This window comes from Oncorhynchus mykiss, chromosome 4 (assembly GCF_057628025.1).
Source record: "Oncorhynchus mykiss isolate SJ-2025 chromosome 4, ASM5762802v1, whole genome shotgun sequence".
NCBI classification, from domain to species: Eukaryota; Metazoa; Chordata; class Actinopteri; order Salmoniformes; family Salmonidae; genus Oncorhynchus; species Oncorhynchus mykiss.
This window is the reverse complement of record NC_143025.1, coordinates 94,574,605-94,595,000: the sequence shown is the minus strand read 5'-3', so window position 1 is coordinate 94,595,000 and position 20,396 is coordinate 94,574,605. Positions and strand designations below refer to the sequence as shown.

The following is a 20,396-nucleotide window of genomic DNA, read 5'->3' as shown; positions in this document are numbered from 1 at the left end:
ATGGTACATAGACATGGTTAGCAGATGTTAATGGTCACATAGACATGGTTAGCAGATGTTAATGGTCACATAGACGTGGTTAGCAGATGGTAATGGTCACATACACATGGTTAGCAGATGGTAATGGTCACATAGACATGGTTAGCAGATGTTAATGGTCACATAGACACGGTTAGCAGATGTTAATGGTCACATAGACGTGGTTAGCAGATGTTAATGGTCACATAGACGTGGTTAGCAGATGGTAATGGTCACATAGACATGGTTAGCAGATGGTAATGGTCACATAGACATGGTTAGCAGATGGTAATGGTCACATAGACATGGTTAGCAGATGGTAATGGTCACATAGACATGGTTAGCAGATGGTAATGGTCACATAGACATGGTTAGCAGATGTTAATGGTCACATAGACGTGGTTAGCAGATGGTAATGCGAGTGTAGCGAAATGCTTGTGCTTCTAGTTCCGACAGTGCAGTAACATCTAACAAGTAATCTAACAATTCCACAACTACTACCTAATACACACAAAGGGATGGAATAAGAATATGTACATATAAATATATGGATGAGAGATGACTGAGTGATGGTGTAAAATACAGTATATACATATGAGATGAGCAATGTAAGATGTGTAAACATTATTAAAGTGGCATTGTTTAAAGTGACTAGTGATACATTTATTAAAGTGGCCAATGATTCGAGTCGTTATGTAGGCAGCAGCCTCTCTGTGTTAGTGATGGCTGTTTAACAGTCTGATGGCCTTTGTGATAGAAGCTGTTTTTCAGGCTCTTCTGGAAGCCTCCAGGCTAGTCACTCACCACACACTCTGTACACGTGCACACGCACGCAGTGAATACACACACACACAAACACTGAACACATGCACACACATACACACAATGTACACACAAATATACATGCACACGCACACAGACATACAAAAATAAACAAAAAGACACAAACACAATACAGGGTTCAAGGTTCAACAACAACGACAAGCAGGGACGTAACAACAACAACAACAACGACAAGCCAGGGACGTAACAACAACAACAACAACGACAAGCCAGGGACGTAACAACAACAACAAGCCATGGACGTAACAACAACAACAACAACGACAAGCCAGGGACGTAACAACAACAACAACAACAAGCCATGGACGTAACAACAACAACAACAACAAGCCAGGGACGTAACAACAACAACAACAACAAGCCATGGACGTAACAACACCAACAACAACAACAAGCCAGGGACGTAACAACAACAACAACAACAAGCCATGGATGTAACAACACCAACAACAACAAGCCATGGACGTAACAACACCAACAACAACAAGCCAGGGATGTAACAACAACAACAACAACAACAAGCCAGGGACGTAACAACAACAACAACAACAACAAGCCAGGGACGTAACAACACCAACAACAACAAGCCATGGACGTAACAACACCAACAACAACAAACCATGGACGTAACAACACCAACAACAACAAGCCAGGGATGTAACAACAACAACAACAACAACAAGCCAGGGACGTAACAACAACAACAACAACAACAAACCAGGGACGTAACAACACCAACAACAACAAGCCAGGGATGTAACAACAACAACAACAACAAGCCAGGGACGTAACAACAACAACAACAACGACAAGCCAGGGACGTAACAACAACAACAACGACAAGCCAGGGACGTAACAACACCAACAACAACAAGCCATGGACGTAACAACACCAACAACGACAAGCCATGGACGTAACAACAACAACAACAAGCCAGGGACGTAACAACAACAACAACAACGACAAGCCAGGGACGTAACAACACCAACAACAACAAGCCAGGGATGTAACAACAACAACAACAACAAGCCAGGGACGTAACAACAACAACAAAAACGACAAGCCAGGGACGTAACAACACCAACAACAACAAGCCAGGGACGTAACAACACCAACAACAACAAGCCAGGGACGTAACAACAACAACAACGACAAGCCAGGGACGTAACAACACCAACAACGACAAGCCAGGGACGTAACAACACCAACAACGACAAGCCAGGGACGTAACAACACCAACAACAAGCCAGGGACATAACAACAACAACAACAACAACAAGCCAGGGACGTAACAACACCAACAACAAGCCAGGGACGTAACAACAACAACAACAAGCCAGGGACGTAACAACAACAACAACAAGCCAGGGATGTAACAACAACAAGCCATAACTGTCTATCTATCTCTATAACTATCTCTCTCTATAACTGTCTATCTCTGTAACAATCTATCTCTATAACTGTCTATCTATCTCTATAACTGTCTATCTATCTCTGTAACTGCCTATCTATCTCTATTACTGTCTCTCTCTATAACTGTCTATCTCTATAACTGTCTATCTATCTCTGTAACTGTCTATCTCTATAACTGTCCACCTGTCTCTATAACTGTATATATATCTCTATAACTGTCTATCCATCTCTATAACTGTCTATCTATCTCTGTAACTGTCTATCTATCTCTATAACTCTCTATATATCTATCTAACTGTCTATATATCTATCTAACTGTCTATATATCTATCTAACTGTCTATTTCTATAACAGTCTATCTATCTATCTATCTATCTATCTATCTATCTATCTATCTATCTATCTAACTGTCTATCTCTCTGTCTATTTATCTCTTTAACAGTCTATCTTGATAAGCAGATAATTAACAGTCTATCTATCTCTCTAACTATATCTCTCTCTATCACTCTATATCTATCTCTCTATCTCTATCGAACTGTCTATCTGGTAGGCTTGTGTCACTGGGCAGCTAGCGTCAATGGGCAGCTAGCGTCACTGGGCAGCTAGCGTCACTGGGCAGCTGAGTTTCCCTTTGTGGTCCGTAATAGTTTGCAAGCCCTGCACATCCGACTAGTGTCAGAGCCGGTGTAGTACGATTCAAAATTAATCCTGTATTAATCCTAAATGTCTCTCGGTGTGTGAATCTGGGCCAGTGATAGGCTAATTTGTCACCGTTTCTAACCCCGGAGGTGCAACATCATCACACTTCCGGGGAACGCTTAGCGAAACAGACCAAACAGACCAGGCCGGGGTTTGGGGTTCACAGAAGAACAAACAGACCAGGCCGGGGTTCGGGGTTTACAGAAGACCAACCAGACCAGGCCGGGGTTCTGTGTTTACAGAAGACCAATCAGACCAGGCCGGGGTTCGGGGTTTACAGAAGAACAAGCAGACCAGGCCGGGGTTCGGTGTTTACAGAAGACCAACCAGACCAGACCGGGGTTCGGTGTTTACAGAAGAACAACCAGACCAGGCCAGGGTTCGGGGTTTACAGAAGACCAACCAGACCAGGCCGGTGTTTACAGAAGACCAACAAGACCAGGCCGGGGTTTGGGGTTTGAGAAGTCAACGAAGAAGCAAAAAATGATTCCTTAGTTGTTCATTTTCTTGTCATCTAAAAGCACAAACTAGATTGGATCCCAATGTCTTAAGTAGTTGAACATGTTATTACTGCAACCTTGTGAAAGTGACAAAATGACACGTTTTAATTTTCGTAAAAAACGCTTTTATATTGAAGGAGTGCCTTTGATCTGACACGTGCAGTTCGTTGCGAGACGAACGTTTGACCCGATGACGTGATTCTACGTATGCGCTTAACCAGTTTATGTCACGATCGTCGTATGAGTGAGACCAAGGCGCAGCGTGGTATACGTACATTCTCTTTATTAAAAGAATGAACACTGAACAAACCAACAAAAATAACAAACTAACCGTGAAGCTATACAATAGAGTGCTGACAGGCAACTACACATATTCAAGATCCCACAAACACCAAAGAGAAATGGCTACCTAAATATGATCCCCAATCAGAGACAACGATAAACAGCTGCCTCTGATTGGGAACGATATTAGGCCACCATAGACAAATTACCGAGACCTACAAAAACTCTAGACATACAAAAACCCTAGACAATACAAAATCCAATCAAATCAAATGTATTTATATAGCCCTTCGTACATCAGCTGATGTACAGCTAAGTGCTGTACAGAAACCCAGCCTAAAACCACAAACAGCAAGCAATGCAGGTGTAGAAGCACGGTGGCTAGGAAAAACTCCCTAGAAAGGCCAAAACCTAGGAAGAAACCTAGAGAGGAACCAGACTATGTGGGGTGGCCAGTCCTCTTCTGGCTGTGCCGGGTGGAGATTATAACAGAACATGGCCAAGATGTTCAAATGTTCATAAATGACCAGCATGGTCGAATAATAATAAGAACAGTTGAAACTGGAGCAGCAGCACGGCCAGGTGGACTGGGGACAGCAAGGAGTCATCATGTCAGGTAGTCCTGGGGCATGGTGCTAGGGCTCAGGTCCTCCGAGAGAGAGAAAGAAAGAGAGAAGGAGAGAATTAGAGAATGCACACTTAGATTCACACAGGACACCGAATAGGACAGGAGAAGTACTCCAGATATAACAAACTGACCCTAGCCCCCCGACACATAAACTACTGCAGCATAAATACTGGAGGCTGAGACAGGAGGGGTCAGGAGACACTGTGGCCCCATCCGAGGACACCCCCGGACAGGGCCAAACAGGAAGGCTATAACCCCACCCACTTTACCAAAGCACAGCCCCCACACCACTAGAGGGATATCTTCAACCACCAACTTACCATCCTGAGACAAGGCTGAGTATAGCCCACAAAGACCTCCGCCACGGCACAACCCAAGGGAGGTTGGGGGGGTGGCGCCAACCCAGACAGGATGACCACATCAGTGAATCAACCCACTCAGGTGATGCACCCCCTCCAGGGACGGCATGAGAGAGCCCCAGTAAGCCAGTGACTCAGCCCCTGTAATAGGGTTAGAGGCAGAGAATCCCAGTGGAAAGAGGGGAACCGGCCAGGCAGAGACAGCAAGGGCGGTTCGTTGCTCCAGAGCCTTTCCGTTCACCCTCCCACTCCTGGGCCAGACTACACTCAATCATATGACCCACTGAAGAGATGAGTCTTCAGTAAAGACTTAAAGGTTGAGACCGAGTTTGCGTCTCTGACATGGGTAGGCAGACCGTTCAATAAAAATGGAGCTCTATAGGAGAAAGCCCTGCCTCCAGCTGTTTGCTTAGAAATTCTAGGGACAATTAGGAGGCCTGCGTCTTGTGACCGTAGTGTACGTGTAGGTATGTACGGCAGGACCAAATCAGAGAGATAGGTAGGAGCAAGCCCATGTAATGCTTTGTAGGTTAGCAGTAAAACCTTGAAATCAGCCCTTGCTTTGACAGGAAGCCAGTGTAGAGAGGCTAGCACTGGAGTAATATGATCAAATTTTTTGGTTCTAGTCAGGATTCTAGCAGCCGTATTTAGCACTAACTGAAGTTTATTTAGTGCTTTATCCGGGTAGCCGGAAAGTAGAGCATTGCAGTAGTCTAACATAGAAGTGACAAAAGCATGGATGAATTTTTCTGCATCATTTTTGGACAAAACGTTTCTGATTTTTGCAATGTTACGTAGATGGAAAAACGCTGTCCTTGAAATGGTCTTGATATGTTCTTCAAAAGAGAGATCAGGGTCCAGAGTAACGCCGAGGTCCTTCACAGTTTTATTTGAGACGACTGTACAACCATCAAGATTAATTGTCAGATTCAACAGAAGATCTCTTTGTTTCTTGGGACCTAGAACAAGCATCTCTGTTTTGTCCGAGTTTAAAAGTAGAAAGTTTGCAGCCATCCACTTCCTTATGTCTGAAACACATGCTTCTAGCGTAGGGCAATTTTGGGGCTTCACCATGTTTCATTGAAATGTACAGCTGTGTGTCATCCGCATAGCAGTGAAAGTTCACATTATGTTTTCGAATAACATCCCCAAGAGGTAAAATATATAGTGAAAACAATAGTGGTCCTAAAACGGAACCTTGAGGAACACCGAAATTTACAGTTGATTTGTCAGAGGACAAACCATTCACAGAGACAAACTGATATCTTTCCGACAGATAAGATCTAAACCAGGCCAGAACTTGTCCGTGCAGACAAATTTGCGTTTCCAATCTCCCCAAAAGAATGTGGTGATCGATGGTATCAAAAGCAGCACTAAGGTCTAGGAGCACGAGGACAGATGCAGAGCCTCGGTCCGATGCCATTAAAATGTCATTTACCACCTTCACAAGTGCCGTCTCAGTGCTATGATGGGGTCTAAAACCAGACTGAAGCATTTCGTATACATTGTTTGTCTTCAGGAAGGCAGTGAGTTGCTGCGCAACAGCCTTTTCTAAAATTTTAGAGAGGAATGGAAGATTCGATATAGGCCGATAGTTTTTTATATTTTCTGGGTCAAGGTTTGGCTTTTTCAAGAGAGGCTTTATTACTGCCACTTTTAGTGAGTTTGGTACACATCCGGTGGATAGAGAGCCGTTTATTATGTTCAACATAGGAGGGCCAAGCACAGGAAGCAGCTCTTTCAGTAGTTTAGTTGGAATAGGGTCCAGTATGCAGCTTGAAGGTTTAGAGGCCATGATTATTTTCATCATTGTGTCAAGAGATATAGTAAGTACTAAAACACTTGAGCGTCTCTCTTGATCCTAGGTCCTGGCAGAGTTGTGCAGACTCAGGACAACTGAGCTTTGAAGGAATATGCAGATTTAAAGAGGAGTCCGTAATTTGCTTTCTGATAATCATAATCTTTTCCTCAAAGAAGTTAATGAATTTATCACTGCTAAAGTGAAAGTCATACTCTCTTGGGGAATGCTGCTTTTTAGTTAGCTTTGCGACAGTATCAAAAAGGAATTTCGGATTGTTCTTATTTTCCTCAATTAAGTTAGAAAAATAGGATGATCGAGCAGCAGTAAGGGCTCTTCGGTACTGCACAGTACTGTCTTTCCAAGCTAGTCGGAAGACTTTCAGTTTGGTGTGGCGCCATTTCCGTTCCAATTTTCTGGAAGCTTGCTTCAGAGCTCGGGTATTTTCTGTGTACCAGGGAGCTAGTTTCTTATGATAAATGTTTTTAGTTTTTAGGGGTGCAACTGCATCTACGGTATTGTGCAAGGTTAAATTGAGTTCCTCAGTTAGGTGGTTAACTGATTTTTGTCCTCTGGCGTCCTTGGGTAGACAGAGAGAATCTGGAAGGACATCAAGGAATCTTTGTGTTGTCTGTGAATTTATAGCACAACTTTTGATGTTCCTTGGTTGGGGTCTGAGCAGATTATTTGTTGCAATTGCAAACGTAATAAAATGGTGGTCCAATAGTCCAGGATTATGAGGAAAAACATTAAGATCCACAACATTTATTCCATGGGACAAAACTAGGTCCAGCGTATGACTGTGACAGTGAGTGGGTCCAGAGACATGTTGGACAAAACCCACTGAGTCGATGATGGCTCCGAAAGCCTTTTGGAGTGGGTCTGTGGACTTTTCCATGTGAATATTAAAGTCACCAAAGATTAGAATATTATCTGCTATGACTACAAGGTCCGATAGGAATTCAGGGAACTCAGTGATGAACGCTGTATATGGCGTACCCACCCTAGTCACACTCTGACCTAACCAAAATATAAAGAAAACAGAGATATCTCAGGTCAGGGCGTGACAATTTATGACATCGCCTACTGAAAACTGCTGCTCACAAATGCTCTCCATCCAACCTCACTGAGCTCGAGCTGTTTTGCAAGGAGGAATGGGAAAAAATGTCAGTCTCTCGATGTGCAAAACTGATAGAGACATACCCCAAGCGATTTACAGCTGTAATCGCAGCAAAAGGTGGCGCTACAAAGTATTAACTTAAGGGGGCTGAATAATTTTGCACGCCCAATTTTTCAGTTTTTGATTTGTTAAAAAAGTTTGAAATATCCAATAAATGTCGTTCCACTTCATGTTTGTGTCCCACTTGTTGTTGATTCTTCACAAAAAAATACAGTTTTATATCTTTATGTTTGAAGCCTGAAATGTGGCAAAAGGTTGCAAAGTTCAAGGGGGCCGAATACTTTCGCAAGGCACTGTACATTTCTATATAAACTCATCAAAAAAGGAGACGTACTCTCACTGTCAACTGCGTTTATTTTCACCAAACTTAACGTGTAAATATTTGTATGACCATAACAAGATTCAACAACTGAGACATAAACTGAACAAGAGTGTAACGATGTACGCTGAAAGTCGGGAAGCAAGTTCAGGGAATAAATACATTTAATAAATAAAAGAACAAAACAAGAAGCACGAACAGCAGAACACTGACATTCCTGCAGAACACTGACATTCCTGCAGAACACTGACATTCCTGCAGAACACTGACATTCCTGCAGAACACTGACATTCCTGCAGAACACTGACATTCCTGCAGAACACTGACATTCCTGCAGAGCACTGACATTCCTGCAGAACACTGACATTCCTGCAGAACACTGACATTCCTGCAGAACACTGACATTCCTGCAGAACACTGACATTCCTGCAGAACACTGACATTCCTGCAGAACACTGACATTCCTGCAGAACACTGACATTCCTGCAGAGCACTGACATTCCTGCAGAACACTGACATTCCTGCAGAACACTGACATTCCTGCAGAACACTGACATTCCTGCAGAACACTGACATTCCTGCAGAACACTGACATTCCTGCAGGAAATCACGCACAGAACAAGCAGTACGGCTGGTGGTATTGTCATGCTTGAAGGTCATGTCAGGATGAGCCTCCACATGAAGGAGGAGGATGTCTTCCCTGTAACGCACAGTTTTGAGATTGCCTGCAATGACAACAAGCTCAGTCCGATGATGCTGTGACACACCACCCCAGACAATGACGGACCCTCCACCTCCAAATCGATCCCGCTCCAGAGTACAGGCCTCGGGGGAAAATATTAATTCCTTCGACGATAAACGTGAATCCAACCATCACCCCTGGTGAGACAAACCGCGACTCGTAAGTGAAGAGCACTGTTTGCCAGCCCTGTCTGGTCCAGCGACGGTGGGTTTGTGCCCATAGGTGACGTTGTTGCCGGTGATGCATGTTGAGGTCCAGCCTTATAACAGGCCTACAAGCCCTCAGTCCAGCCTCTCTCAGCCTATTGCGGACAGTCTGAGCACTGATGGAGGGATTGTGCCTTCCTGGTGTAACTCGGGCAGTTGATGTTGCCATCCTGTATCTGTCCCGCAGGTGTGATGTTCAAATGTATCGATTCTGTGCAGGTGTTGTTACATGTGGTCTGCCACTGCGAGGATAATCAGCTGCCTGTCTTGTCTCCCTGTATCACTGTCTTAGGCGTCTCACAGTACAGACATTGTAATTTATTGCCCTGGCCACATCTGCAGTCCTCATGCTTCCTTGCAGCATGCCTAAGGCACGTTCACGCAGATGAGCAGGGACCCTGGGCATCTTTCTTTTGGTGTTTTTCAGAGTCAGTAGAAAGGCCTCTTTAGTGTCTTAAGATTTCATAACTGTGACCTTAATTGCCTACCGTCTGTAAGCTGTTAGTGTCTTAACGACCGTTCCACAGGTGTATGTTCATTAATTGTTTATGGTTCATTGAAGACGCATGGGAAACAGTGTTTAAAACCCTTTACAATGAAGATCTGTGAAGTTAGTAGAATTTTTTTGAATTATTTTTGAAAGGCAGGGTCGTGAAAAAGGGAAGTGTCTTTTTTGCTGAGTTTATATGGTGTATAGGCTGTACCCACCACTGACCCAATACAGTTATTACCAAACTAGAAATATAAAAATGATCAATGAAATCACCAGTTAATCTATTGTAGATTACCAACAACCTACTGGATGGACTAGGTCCAGGGTTGAACCCAACAACCTACTGGATGGACTAGGTCCAGGGTTGAACCCAACAACCTACTGGATGGACTAGGTCCAGGGTTGAACCCAACAACCTGCTGGAGGAAGCAGGTCCAGGTTTGGAGAGTTCACTTATTAGTCTAGAGGAAAGCTGAGAGGGGGAGAGAGGAGGGAGAGAGAGAGAGACAGTAGGAGAGTGATCCAAACTCTTTAGAGAGTGCTGTGGCTGATTCTGCGCCTGTTATTTAAAATATATGATTGGCTGTTATGAGAGGGCTGGATGGCCTGGCAACAACTATTGATGTTGATGTCTGTGACCATGCATGTACACATACACACAGAGAGAGGGAGAGGGAGAGGAGAGAGGAGAGAGGAGAGAGAGAGAGAGAGAGAGAGAGATACCCACACACAGAGATTGTTCTGGAACAGCTAGGCTATGTCCTTATCCTGTAATGGTTACTATCCATTACAGTATGTTCACTGAGAACACTGCTGCCAAGCTAAACAGATACATCCCATGCATTCAACCCTCCAAGACGCAATATTAGCATTCAGGACATTACTGAGCATAACAGTAGCAGAGCCAGACTATAGATTCACTGTGTAACTCAAGGCTCAGTAACTGTCCATAATTGTAGTCTCAGTTAAAATATACAGTTACTTTAAATTGAGAAAGCGGCCTAACCAAACAAATACATTGAATGTATTAGAGTACATTAGTGGGAGTAGGATTCATCTTCTATGTCTGCAAATGGTGTTAGGGTTAGGAGTTAGGATGTGTATGGGTTAGGAGTTAAGGGTTAGGATGTGTATGGGTTAGGAGTTAGGGATTAGGATGTGTATGGGTTAGGGGTTAGGATGTGTATGGGTTAGGAGTTATGGGTTAGGAGTTAGGATGTGTATGGGTTAGGAGTTAGGGATTAGGATGTGTATGGGTTAGGAGTTAGGGGTTAGGATGTGTATGGGTTAGGAGTTAGGGCTTAGGATGTGTATGGGTTACGAGTTAGGGCTTAGTATGTGCATTGCGTAGGAGTTATGGGTTAGGATGTGTATGGGTTAGGGGTTAGGATGTGTTTGAGGTAGAGGTTATGGGTTAGGATGTGTATGGGTTAGGGGTTAGTATGTGCATTGCGTAGGAGTTATGGGTTAGGATGTGTATGGGTTAGGAGTTATGGGTTAGGAGTTAGGATGTGTATGGGTTAGGAGTTAGGGCTTAGGATGTGTATGGGTTAGGAGTTAGGGGTTAGGATGTGCATGGGTTAGGAGTTAGGGCTTAGGATGTGTATGGGTTACGAGTTAGGGCTTAGTATGTGCATTGCGTAGGAGTTATGGGTTAGGATGTGTATGGGTTAGGGGTTAGGATGTGTATGGGTTAGAGTTAGGGGTTAGGGTGTGTATGTGTTAGAGTTAGGGGTTAGGATGTGTATAGGTTAGAGTTAGGGGTTAGGATGTGTATGGGTTAGGATTTAGGGGTTAGGATGTGTATGGGTTAGGATTTAGGGGTTAGGATGTGTATGGGTTAGAGTTAGGGGTAGGGTCTGTATGGGTTAGGAGTTAGGGGTTAGGGTGTGTATGGGTTAGAGTTAGGGGTTAGGATGTGTATAGGTTAGAGTTAGGGGTTAGGATGTGTATGGGTTAGGATTTAGGGGTTAGGATGTGTATGGGTTAGAGTTAGGGGTAGGGTCTGTATGGGTTAGGAGTTAGGGGTTAGGGTGTGTATGGGTTAAAGTTAGGGGTTAGGGTGTATATGGGTTAGGAGTTAGGGGTTAGGGTGTGTATGGGTTAGAGTTAGGGGTTAGGGTGTGTATGGGTTAGAGTTAGGGGTTAGGGTGTGTATGGGTTAGTTAGGGGTTAGGATGTGTATGGGTTAGAGTTAGGGGTTAGGATGTCCACTGTCCTCTCATGTCTCTTCGTTGAGCAGAGCAGCCCGAGCGGAGCTACTAATAATTTTGCACGCCCAATTTTTCAGTTTTTGATTTGTTAAAAAAGTTTGAAATATCCAATAAATGCCGTTCCACTTCATGATTGTGTCCCACTTGTTGTTGATTCTTCACAAAAAAATACAGTTTTATATCTTTTTGTTTGAAGCCTGAAATGTGGCAAAAGGTCGCAAAGTTCAAGGGGGCCGAATACTTTCGCAAGGCACTGTAGATAATCAGTGTTTCACTTGAGCTCAAATCGGTCGCCGGGACTGTTTATATTTAGGTGCAGGAGCTCAACAATAGTTTTGAGATAATATCCTGAACAGAGGAACAGGACCTCAACAATACTTTTGAGATAATGTCCTGAACAGAGGAACAGGAGCTCAACAATACCTTGAGATAATATCCTGAACAGAGGAACAGGACCTCAACAATACTTTTGAGATAATGTCCTGAACAGAGGAACAGGAGCTCAACAATACTTTTGAGATAATATCCTGAACAGAGGAACAGGAGCTCAACAATAATTTGAGATAATATCCTGAACAGAGGAACAGGAGCTCAACAATACCTTGAGATAATATCCTGAACAGAGGAACAGGAGCTCAACAATACCTTGAGATAATATCCTGAACAGAGGAACAGGAGCTCAACAATACTTTTGAGATAATATCCTGAACAGAGGAACAGGAGGTCAAGCAGTAGAACATGTGTGGTGTCGGTATTGTAGATCATTTTATTTAATTGAGACAAGTCTCCATATATTTTTTTTAAATAGGCCTATCATTTTTCCCCTCAAAAATGTATTTAGCAAGTATTGGAATACTAAAGTCCGTTGGGATATTTGAATATTCGAATAAGATCCAATCCCTAAACTGGACATTCCTCCTCTCCTTTAACCTCCTCCCTTTCCCTCCTCTCCTCTCCTCCCCCTTCCCTCTGTCCAGTGGAGGAAGTACTGGCGGTAGAAACAGGAGGAGGAAACGAAGGAGAAATGGAGGAGAAGGAGAGTCGATACCCCCTCTGTGAGGTCTGGAGCAATGCCTTTTCTGATCTCTCTCTCTCTCTCTCTCTCTCTCTCTCACTCTCACTCTCTCCATCTCTCCATACTTCTCTCTCTCTCTCTCTCTCTCTCTCTCTCACTCCCACTCTCTCCATCTCTCCATACTTCTCTCTCTCTCTCCATTCTCTCTCCAGTGTCATTAATCATGTTAAATCTATTTCTGGACAGTGAGTAGTGAAACCTCTTCTCTATAAATCTGGTGTTAGTTTTACCTCTCATAATGAATTCATCTAAACGCTGCTGGATACATGAGAACACATGTACTATAAATATAGTGAAACTAGTTTGCAGAGAGGAAGCCGGGCGAGCGGAGTGCAGAAACACACAGGAAGGGAAGGAGAGAGAGACTGTAAGGTGGAATGTTGGCTTGGTTCTGCTGTCTGTATTGTCTTTAGCACCTACAGCCGTTCTTCAGCCAAGATAAATCCTTTACACAGGGTTCCTATATGGAGACATACCTCCACTGGAGACGACAAGGCTGGCTACTTCACACACACACACTCACACACACACACACACACACACTCACGTGCACGCGCACACACACACACTCACGCACACACACACACACTCACACACACACACACACACACACACACTCACGTGCACGCGCACACACACACACTCACGCACACACACACACACTCACGCGCACGCACACACACACACACACACACACACTCGCACACGCTCACGCACACTCGCACTCGCACACGCTCACGCACACGCACACACACACACACACTCACTCACACTCACTCGCACACGCACTCACACACGCACTCGCACATGCACACGCACGCACACACACACACACACACACACACACACACAGGGATATGGAGAGATGCAGGGATGGATAGAAAGAAATGGAGGGATGGATGGAGAGAGAGAGAGATGGAGGGATGGATAGAGAGATAGAAAGATGGATAGAAAGATGGAGGGATGGATGGAGAGAGAGGTGGAGAGAGAGAGATGAAGGTTTGGATGGATGGATAGAGAGAGATGGAGGGATGGATAGAGAGAGAGGTGGAGAGAGAGAGATGGAGGGATGGATAGAGAGAGATGGAGGGATGGATAGAGAGAGAGGTGGAGAGAGAGAGATGGAGGGATGGATAGAGAGAGAGATGAAGGTTTGGATGGATGGATAGAGAGAGATGGAGGGACGGATAGAGAGAGAGATGGAGGGATAGATAGAGAGAGAGATGAAGGTTTGGATGGATGGATAGAGAGAGAGAGATGGAGGGACGGATAGAGAGAGAGATGGAGAGAGAAAGATGGAGGGATAGATAGAGAGAGAGATGAAGGTTTGGATGGGTGGATAGAGAGAGATGGAGGGATGGATGGAGAGAGAGGTGGAGAGAGAGAGATGGAGGGATAGATAGAGAGAGAGGTGGAGAGAGAGAGATGGAGGGATGGATAGAGAGAGAGGTGGAGAGAGAGAGATGGAGGGATGGATAGAGAGAGATGGAGGGATGGATAGAGAGAGAGGTGGAGAGAGAGAGATGGAGGGATGGATAGAGAGAGAGGTGGAGAGAGAGAGATGGAGGGACGGATAGAGAGAGAGATGGAGGGATGGATAGAGAGAGAGATGGAGGGATGGATGGAGAGAGATGGAGGGATGGATAGAGAGAGAGAGATGGAGGGATGGATAGAGAGAGAGGTGGAGAGAGAGATTTTTTTATTTATTTTTATTTTACCTTTATTTAACCAGGTAGGCAAGTTGAGAACAAGTTCTCATTTACAATTGCGACCTGGCCAAGATAAAGCAAAGCAGTTTGACAGATACAACGACATAGACACATGGAGTAAAACAAACATACAGTCAATAATACAGTATAAACAAGTCTATATACAATGTGAGCAAATGAGGTGAGAAGGGAAGTAAAGGCAAAAAAGGCCATGGTGGCAAGGTAAATACAATATAGCAAGTAAAACACTAGAATGGTAGATTTGCAATGGAAGAATGTGCAAAGTAGAAATAAAAATAATGGGGTGCAAAGGAGCAAAATAAATAAATTAATTAAATACAGTTGGGAAAGAGGTAGTTGTTTGGGCTAAATTATAGGTGGGCTATGTACAGGTGCAGATGGAGGGACGGATGGAGATGGAGAGAGATGGAGGGACGGATGGAGAGAGAGGGAGATGGAGGGATGGATGGAGAGAGATGGAGGGATGGATAGAGAGAGAGGTGGAGAGAGAGAGATGGAGGGACGGATAGAGAGAGAGATGGAGGGATGAATAGAGAGAGAGATGGAGGGATGGATGGAGAGAGAGAGATGGAGGGATGGATAGAGAGAGAGATGGAGGGATGGATAGAGAGAGAGGTGGAGAGAGAGATGGAGGGACGGATGGAGAGAGATGAGATGGAGAGAGATGGAGGGACGGATGGAGAGAGATGGAGAGAGGGAGATTGAGGGACGGATGAGGGAGAGAGAGAGAGAGAGAGAGAGAGAGAGATGGAGGAATGGATGGAGAGAGATGGAGAGAGAGAGGGAGATGGAGGGATGGGTGAGAGAGAGAGAGAGAGAGAGAGAGAGAGAGGGCTGGAGGGATGGATGGATGGCGAGAGATGGAGAGATGAGGGAAAGCTAGAGTCAGTCTGAGTAGATAGTGATAGAAGACAGGATGTTAATGGCAGCAGTCAGAACAGAACCAGTGTAGTTAAGACAGGATGTTAATGGAAGCAGTCAGAACAGAACCAGTGTTGACTGGAGAGACTGGAACCCAGAACATGTATGCTACCCTAGACACTCCCAAACACACACACACACACTAGCACACACACACACACTAGCACACACACACACACGAGCACACACACACACGAGCACACACACACACGAGCACACACACACACGAGCACACACACACACACACACACACGAGCACAGTGACAGCAGAGTGACACTCCAACATTAGAAGTCTAAAGGAGGAAATGTTTTTCCCAGGTGTCTCTGTTCTGTCGTTAGCAGCCCTCGACACGTATTTATGTGTTCTCCTCTTCCTCTACCACCTTTCCTCCTCTCCCTCATCTCCTCCTCCTCTCCCTCATCTCCTCCTCCTCTCCCTCATCTACTCCTCCTCTCCCTCATCTCCTCCTCCTCTCCCTCATCTACTCCTCCTCTCCCTCATCTCCTCCTCCTCTCCCTCATCTACTCCTCCTCTCCCTCATCTCCTCCTCCTCTCCTTCATCTCCTCCTCCTCTCCCTCATCTACTCCTCCTCTCCCTCATCTCCTCCTCCTCTCCCTCATCCACTCCTCCTCTCCCTCATCTCCTCCTCCTCTCCCTCATCTCCTCCTCCTCTCCCTCATCTACTCCTCCTCTCCCTCATCTCCTCCTCCTCTCCCTCATCTCCTCCTCCTCTCCCTCATCTACTCCTCCTCTCCCTCATCTACTCCTCCTCTCCCTCATCTCCTCCTCCTCTCCCTCATCTCCTCCTCCTCTCCCTCATCTACTCCTCCTCTCCCTCATCTCCTCCTCCTCTCCTTCATCTCCTCCTCCTCTCCCTCATCTACTCCTCCTCTCCCTCATCTCCTCCTCCTCTCCCTCATCTACTCCTCCTCTCCCTCATCTCCTCCTCCTCTCCCTCATCTCCTCCTCCTCTCCCTCATCTACTCCTCCTCTCCCTCATCTCCTCCTCCTCTCCCTCATCTCCTCCTCCTCTCCCTCATCTACTCCTCCTCTCCCTCATCTACTCCTCTCCCTCATCTCCTCCTCCTCTCCCTCATCTCCTCCTCCTCTCCCTCATCTCCTCCTCCTCTCCCTCATCTCCTCCTCCTCTCCCTCATCTCCTCCTCCTCTCCCTCATCTCCTCCTCCTCTCCCTCATCTCCTCCTCCTCTCCCTCATCTCCTCCTCCTCTCCCTCATCTCCTCCTCCTCTCCCTCATCTACTCCTCTCCCTCATCTCCTCCTCCTCTCCCTCATCTCCTCCTCCTCTCCCTCATCTCCTCCTCCTCTCCCTCATCTCCTCCTCCTCTCCCTCATCTACTCCTCCTCTCCCTCATCTCCTCCTCCTCTCCTTCATCTCCTCTTCTTCTCCCCCATCCTTCTCTTCTCCTTTTTTCACCTCTCATCCCCCTCCCTCCTCTCCTCCCCCTCTCCCCCCTTTCATCACCTTCACCCCCCAATCCTCCCCTCCCTCCTCTCCTCCCCCTCTTTCACCTTTCTTCCATTCCCTTCTCCTCTCCTCCTCCTCTGCCCATTCCAACTCTCCTCCTCTTCCTCTCCTCCCCCTCTCTCCCCATTCCAACTCTTCTCCTCTCATACCCCTCCTTCCTCTCCTCCTCCTCTCCCCATTCCAACTCTTCTCCTCCACTCCTCGGATTTCCTCTCCTCTCCTCCCTCCCCCCCTCCCCCCCAACCCTTTCCTCCCTTCTCTCCCTCACTCCCTCCTCTCATCTCCCTCTTACACCCTCATCAGTTCCTTTCTGCTCCTATTTTTAAGTACAAGTGATGTCATTAGGGACCTCCATGAAGTTATTAGGGAAGGCAGCAGATAGTCACAGGAAAAAGAGCAGAGCGGAAATGGACTTTATACTCTGTCTGTCTGTCTGTCTGTCTGTCTGTCTGTCTGTCTCTGTCTGTCTGTCTGTCTCTGTCTGTCTGTCTGTCTGTCTGTCTGTCTGTCTGTCTGTCTGTCTCTGTCTGTCTGTCTGTCTGTCTGTCTGTCTGTCTCTGTCTGTCTGTCTGCCTCTGTCTGTCTGTCTGTCTGTCTGTCTGTCTGTCTGTCTCTGTCTGTCTGTCTCTGTCTGTCTGTCTGTCTGTCTGTCTGTCTGTCTGTCTGTCTGTCTGTCTGTCTGTCTGTCTCTGTCTGTCTGTCTGTCTGTCTGTCTGTCTGTCTCTGTCTGTCTGTCTCTGTCTGTCTGTCTGCCTCTGTCTGTCTGTCTGTCTGTCTGTCTGTCTGTCTGTCTGTCTGTCTGTCTGTCTCTGTCTGTCTGTCTGTCTGTCTGTCTCTGTCTGTCTGTCTCTGTCTGTCTCTGTCTGTCTGTCTCTGTCTGTCTGTCTGTCTGTCTCTGTCTGTCTGTCTGTCTGTCTGTCTCTGTCTGTCTGTCTCTGTCTGTCTGTCTGCCTCTGTCTGTCTGTCTGCCTCTGTCTGTCTGTCTGTCTGTCTGTCTGTCTGTCTGTCTGTCTGTCTGTCTGTCTGTCTGTCTCTGTCTGTCTGTCTCTGTCTGTCTGTCTGCCTCTGTCTGTCTGTCTGTCTGTCTCTCTCTCTCTTTTTTTCCCTCTCAATTCAATTTCAATTTCAATTATGGGGCATATGGTAACATATGTTAACACTGCCAAGGCAAGTGAAATAGATAGTAAACAAAAGTGAAATAAACAATAAAAATGAACAGTAAACATTTACATAATTGTAATTCATTTATATAAATATACATAAATATGGTTTGTATTTACAATGGTGTTTGTTCCTCACTGGAACAATTTTTTTCTAATTCTTTGTGTATCTGTGTAATCTGAGGGAAATATGTCTCTCTAATATGGTCATACATTGAGCAGGAGGTTAGGAAGTGCAACTCAGTTTCCACCTCATTTTGTGGGCAGTGAGCACATAGCCTGTCTTCTCTTGAGAGCCATGTCTGCCTACGATGACCTTTCTCAATAGCAAGGCAAAGCTCATTGACTCATAGTCAAAGCTTTCCTTAAGTTTGGGTCAGTCACAGTGGTCAGGTATTCTGCCACTATGTACTCTCTGTTAGGGACAAATAGCATTATAGTTTGCTCTGTTTTTTTGTAATTTCTTGCAATGTGTCAAGTACGAATTGTGTGACTGGAACGAATTGCAAAAATCGCTGAAGTTGGAGACTTTTATCTCCCTCACCAACTTTAAACATCTGCTACCTGAGCAGCTAACCGATCGCTGCAGCTGTACATAGTCTATCGGTAAATAGCCCACCCAATTTTACCTACCTCATCCTCATACTGTTTTTATTTATTTACTTTTCTGCTCTTTTGCACACCAATACCTCTACCTGTACATGGCCATTTGATCATTTATCACTCCAGTGTTATTCTGGAAAATTGTAATTATTTGCCTACCTCATGCCTTTTGCACACAATGTATATAGACTCTCCTTTTTTTCTACTGTGTTATTGACTTGTTAATTGTTTACTCCATGTGTAACTCTGTGTTGTCTGTTCACACTGCTATGCTTTATCTTGGCCAGGTTGCAGTTGCAAATGAGAACTTGTTCTCAACTAGCCTACCTGGTTAAATAAAGGTGAAATATATATATATTTTTTTAAGTAATTATCTTTTTGTGTTCTCATGATTTGGTTGGGTCGAATTGTGTGGCTCTCCTGGGGCTCTGAGGGGTCTGTTTGTGTTTGTGAACAGAGCCCCAGAACCAGCTTGCTTAGGGGACTCTTCTCCAGGTTCATCTCTCTGTAGGTGATGGCTTTGTTATGGAAGGTTTGGGAATCGCTTCCTTTTAGGTGGTAGTAGAATTCAAGGGCTCTTTTCTGGATTTTGATCATTAGCGGGCATCGGCCTGATTCTGCTTTGACTGCATTTTTTCGGTGTTTTACGTTGTACACAGAGGATATTTTTGCAGAACTCTGCTTGCAGAGTCTCAATTTGGTGTTTGTTCCATTTAGTGAAGTCTTGGTTGGACCCCAGACCTCACAACCATGAAGGGCAATGGGTTCTATAACTAATTCAAGTATTTTTAGCCAGATCCTAGTTGGTATGTTGAAATTTATGTTCCTTTTGATGAAGGCCCTTCTTGCCTTGTCTCTCAGATTGTTCACAGCTTTGTAGAAGTTACCTGTGACGCTGATGTTTATGCCGAGGTATGTATAGTTTTTTGTGTGCTCTCGGGCAACGGTGTCTAGATGGAATTTGAATTTGTGGTCCTGGCGACTGGACCTTTTTTGGAACACCATTATTTTTGTCTCACTGAAACTTCTGTCAGGGCCCGGACCTCCCGGTCGCGGCCGGTTACGACAGAGCCTGGGCGCAAACCCAGAGTCTCCGGTGGCACAGCTGGCGCTGCAGTACAGCGCCCTTAACACTGTTATTTTGGTCTTACTGAGATTTACTGTCAGTGCCCAGGTCTGTCAGGGCCCAGGTCTGTCAGGGCCCAGGTCTGTCAGGGCCCAGGTCTGTCAGGGCCCAGGTCTGTCAGGGCCCAGGTCTGTCAGGGCCCAGGTCTGTCAGGGCCCAGGTCTGTCAGAGCCCAGGTCTGACAGAATCTGTGCAGAAGATTTAGGTGCTGCTGTAGGCCCTCCTTGGTTGGGGACAGAAGCACCAGATCATCAACAAACAGTAGACATTTAACTTCAGATTCTAGTAGGGTGAGGCCAGGTGCTGTGGACTATTTTAGTGCCCTCGCCAATTTGTTGATATGTACTTTGAAGAGGGTGGGGCTTAAGCTGCATCCCTGTTTCACCCCACGGCCCTGTGGGAAGAAATGTGTGTTTTGCCTGTTTTAACCGCACACTGATTGTTTGTGTACATGGATTATATAATGTTGTATGTTTTCCCGAACACAACTTTCCATCAATTTGTATAGCAGACCCTCATGCCAAATTGAGTCGAAGGCTTTTTTGAAATCAACAAAGCATAAGAAGACTTTGCCTTTGTTTTTGGTTTGTTTGTTTGT

At 45.4% G+C, this 20,396-nt stretch overlaps 1 protein-coding gene across 3 annotated transcripts in view; it reads left to right on the top strand.

Annotated features, from left to right (window-relative positions):
• LOC110521125 (runt-related transcription factor 2) overlaps positions 1-20,396 on the top strand; it is a 223,668-nt gene that overhangs the window by 61,324 nt on the left and 141,948 nt on the right. The window contains exon 1 of one of the 3 annotated variants that reach the window (XM_090233335.1): positions 12,672-12,754. The exons of the other annotated variants lie outside the window; for them this stretch is intronic. The gene's annotated coding sequence lies outside the window, so the exon portion shown is untranslated. Of the gene's footprint in view, positions 1-12,671; positions 12,755-20,396 lie in introns of those variants that run through there. 3 annotated transcript variants of the gene reach the window in all.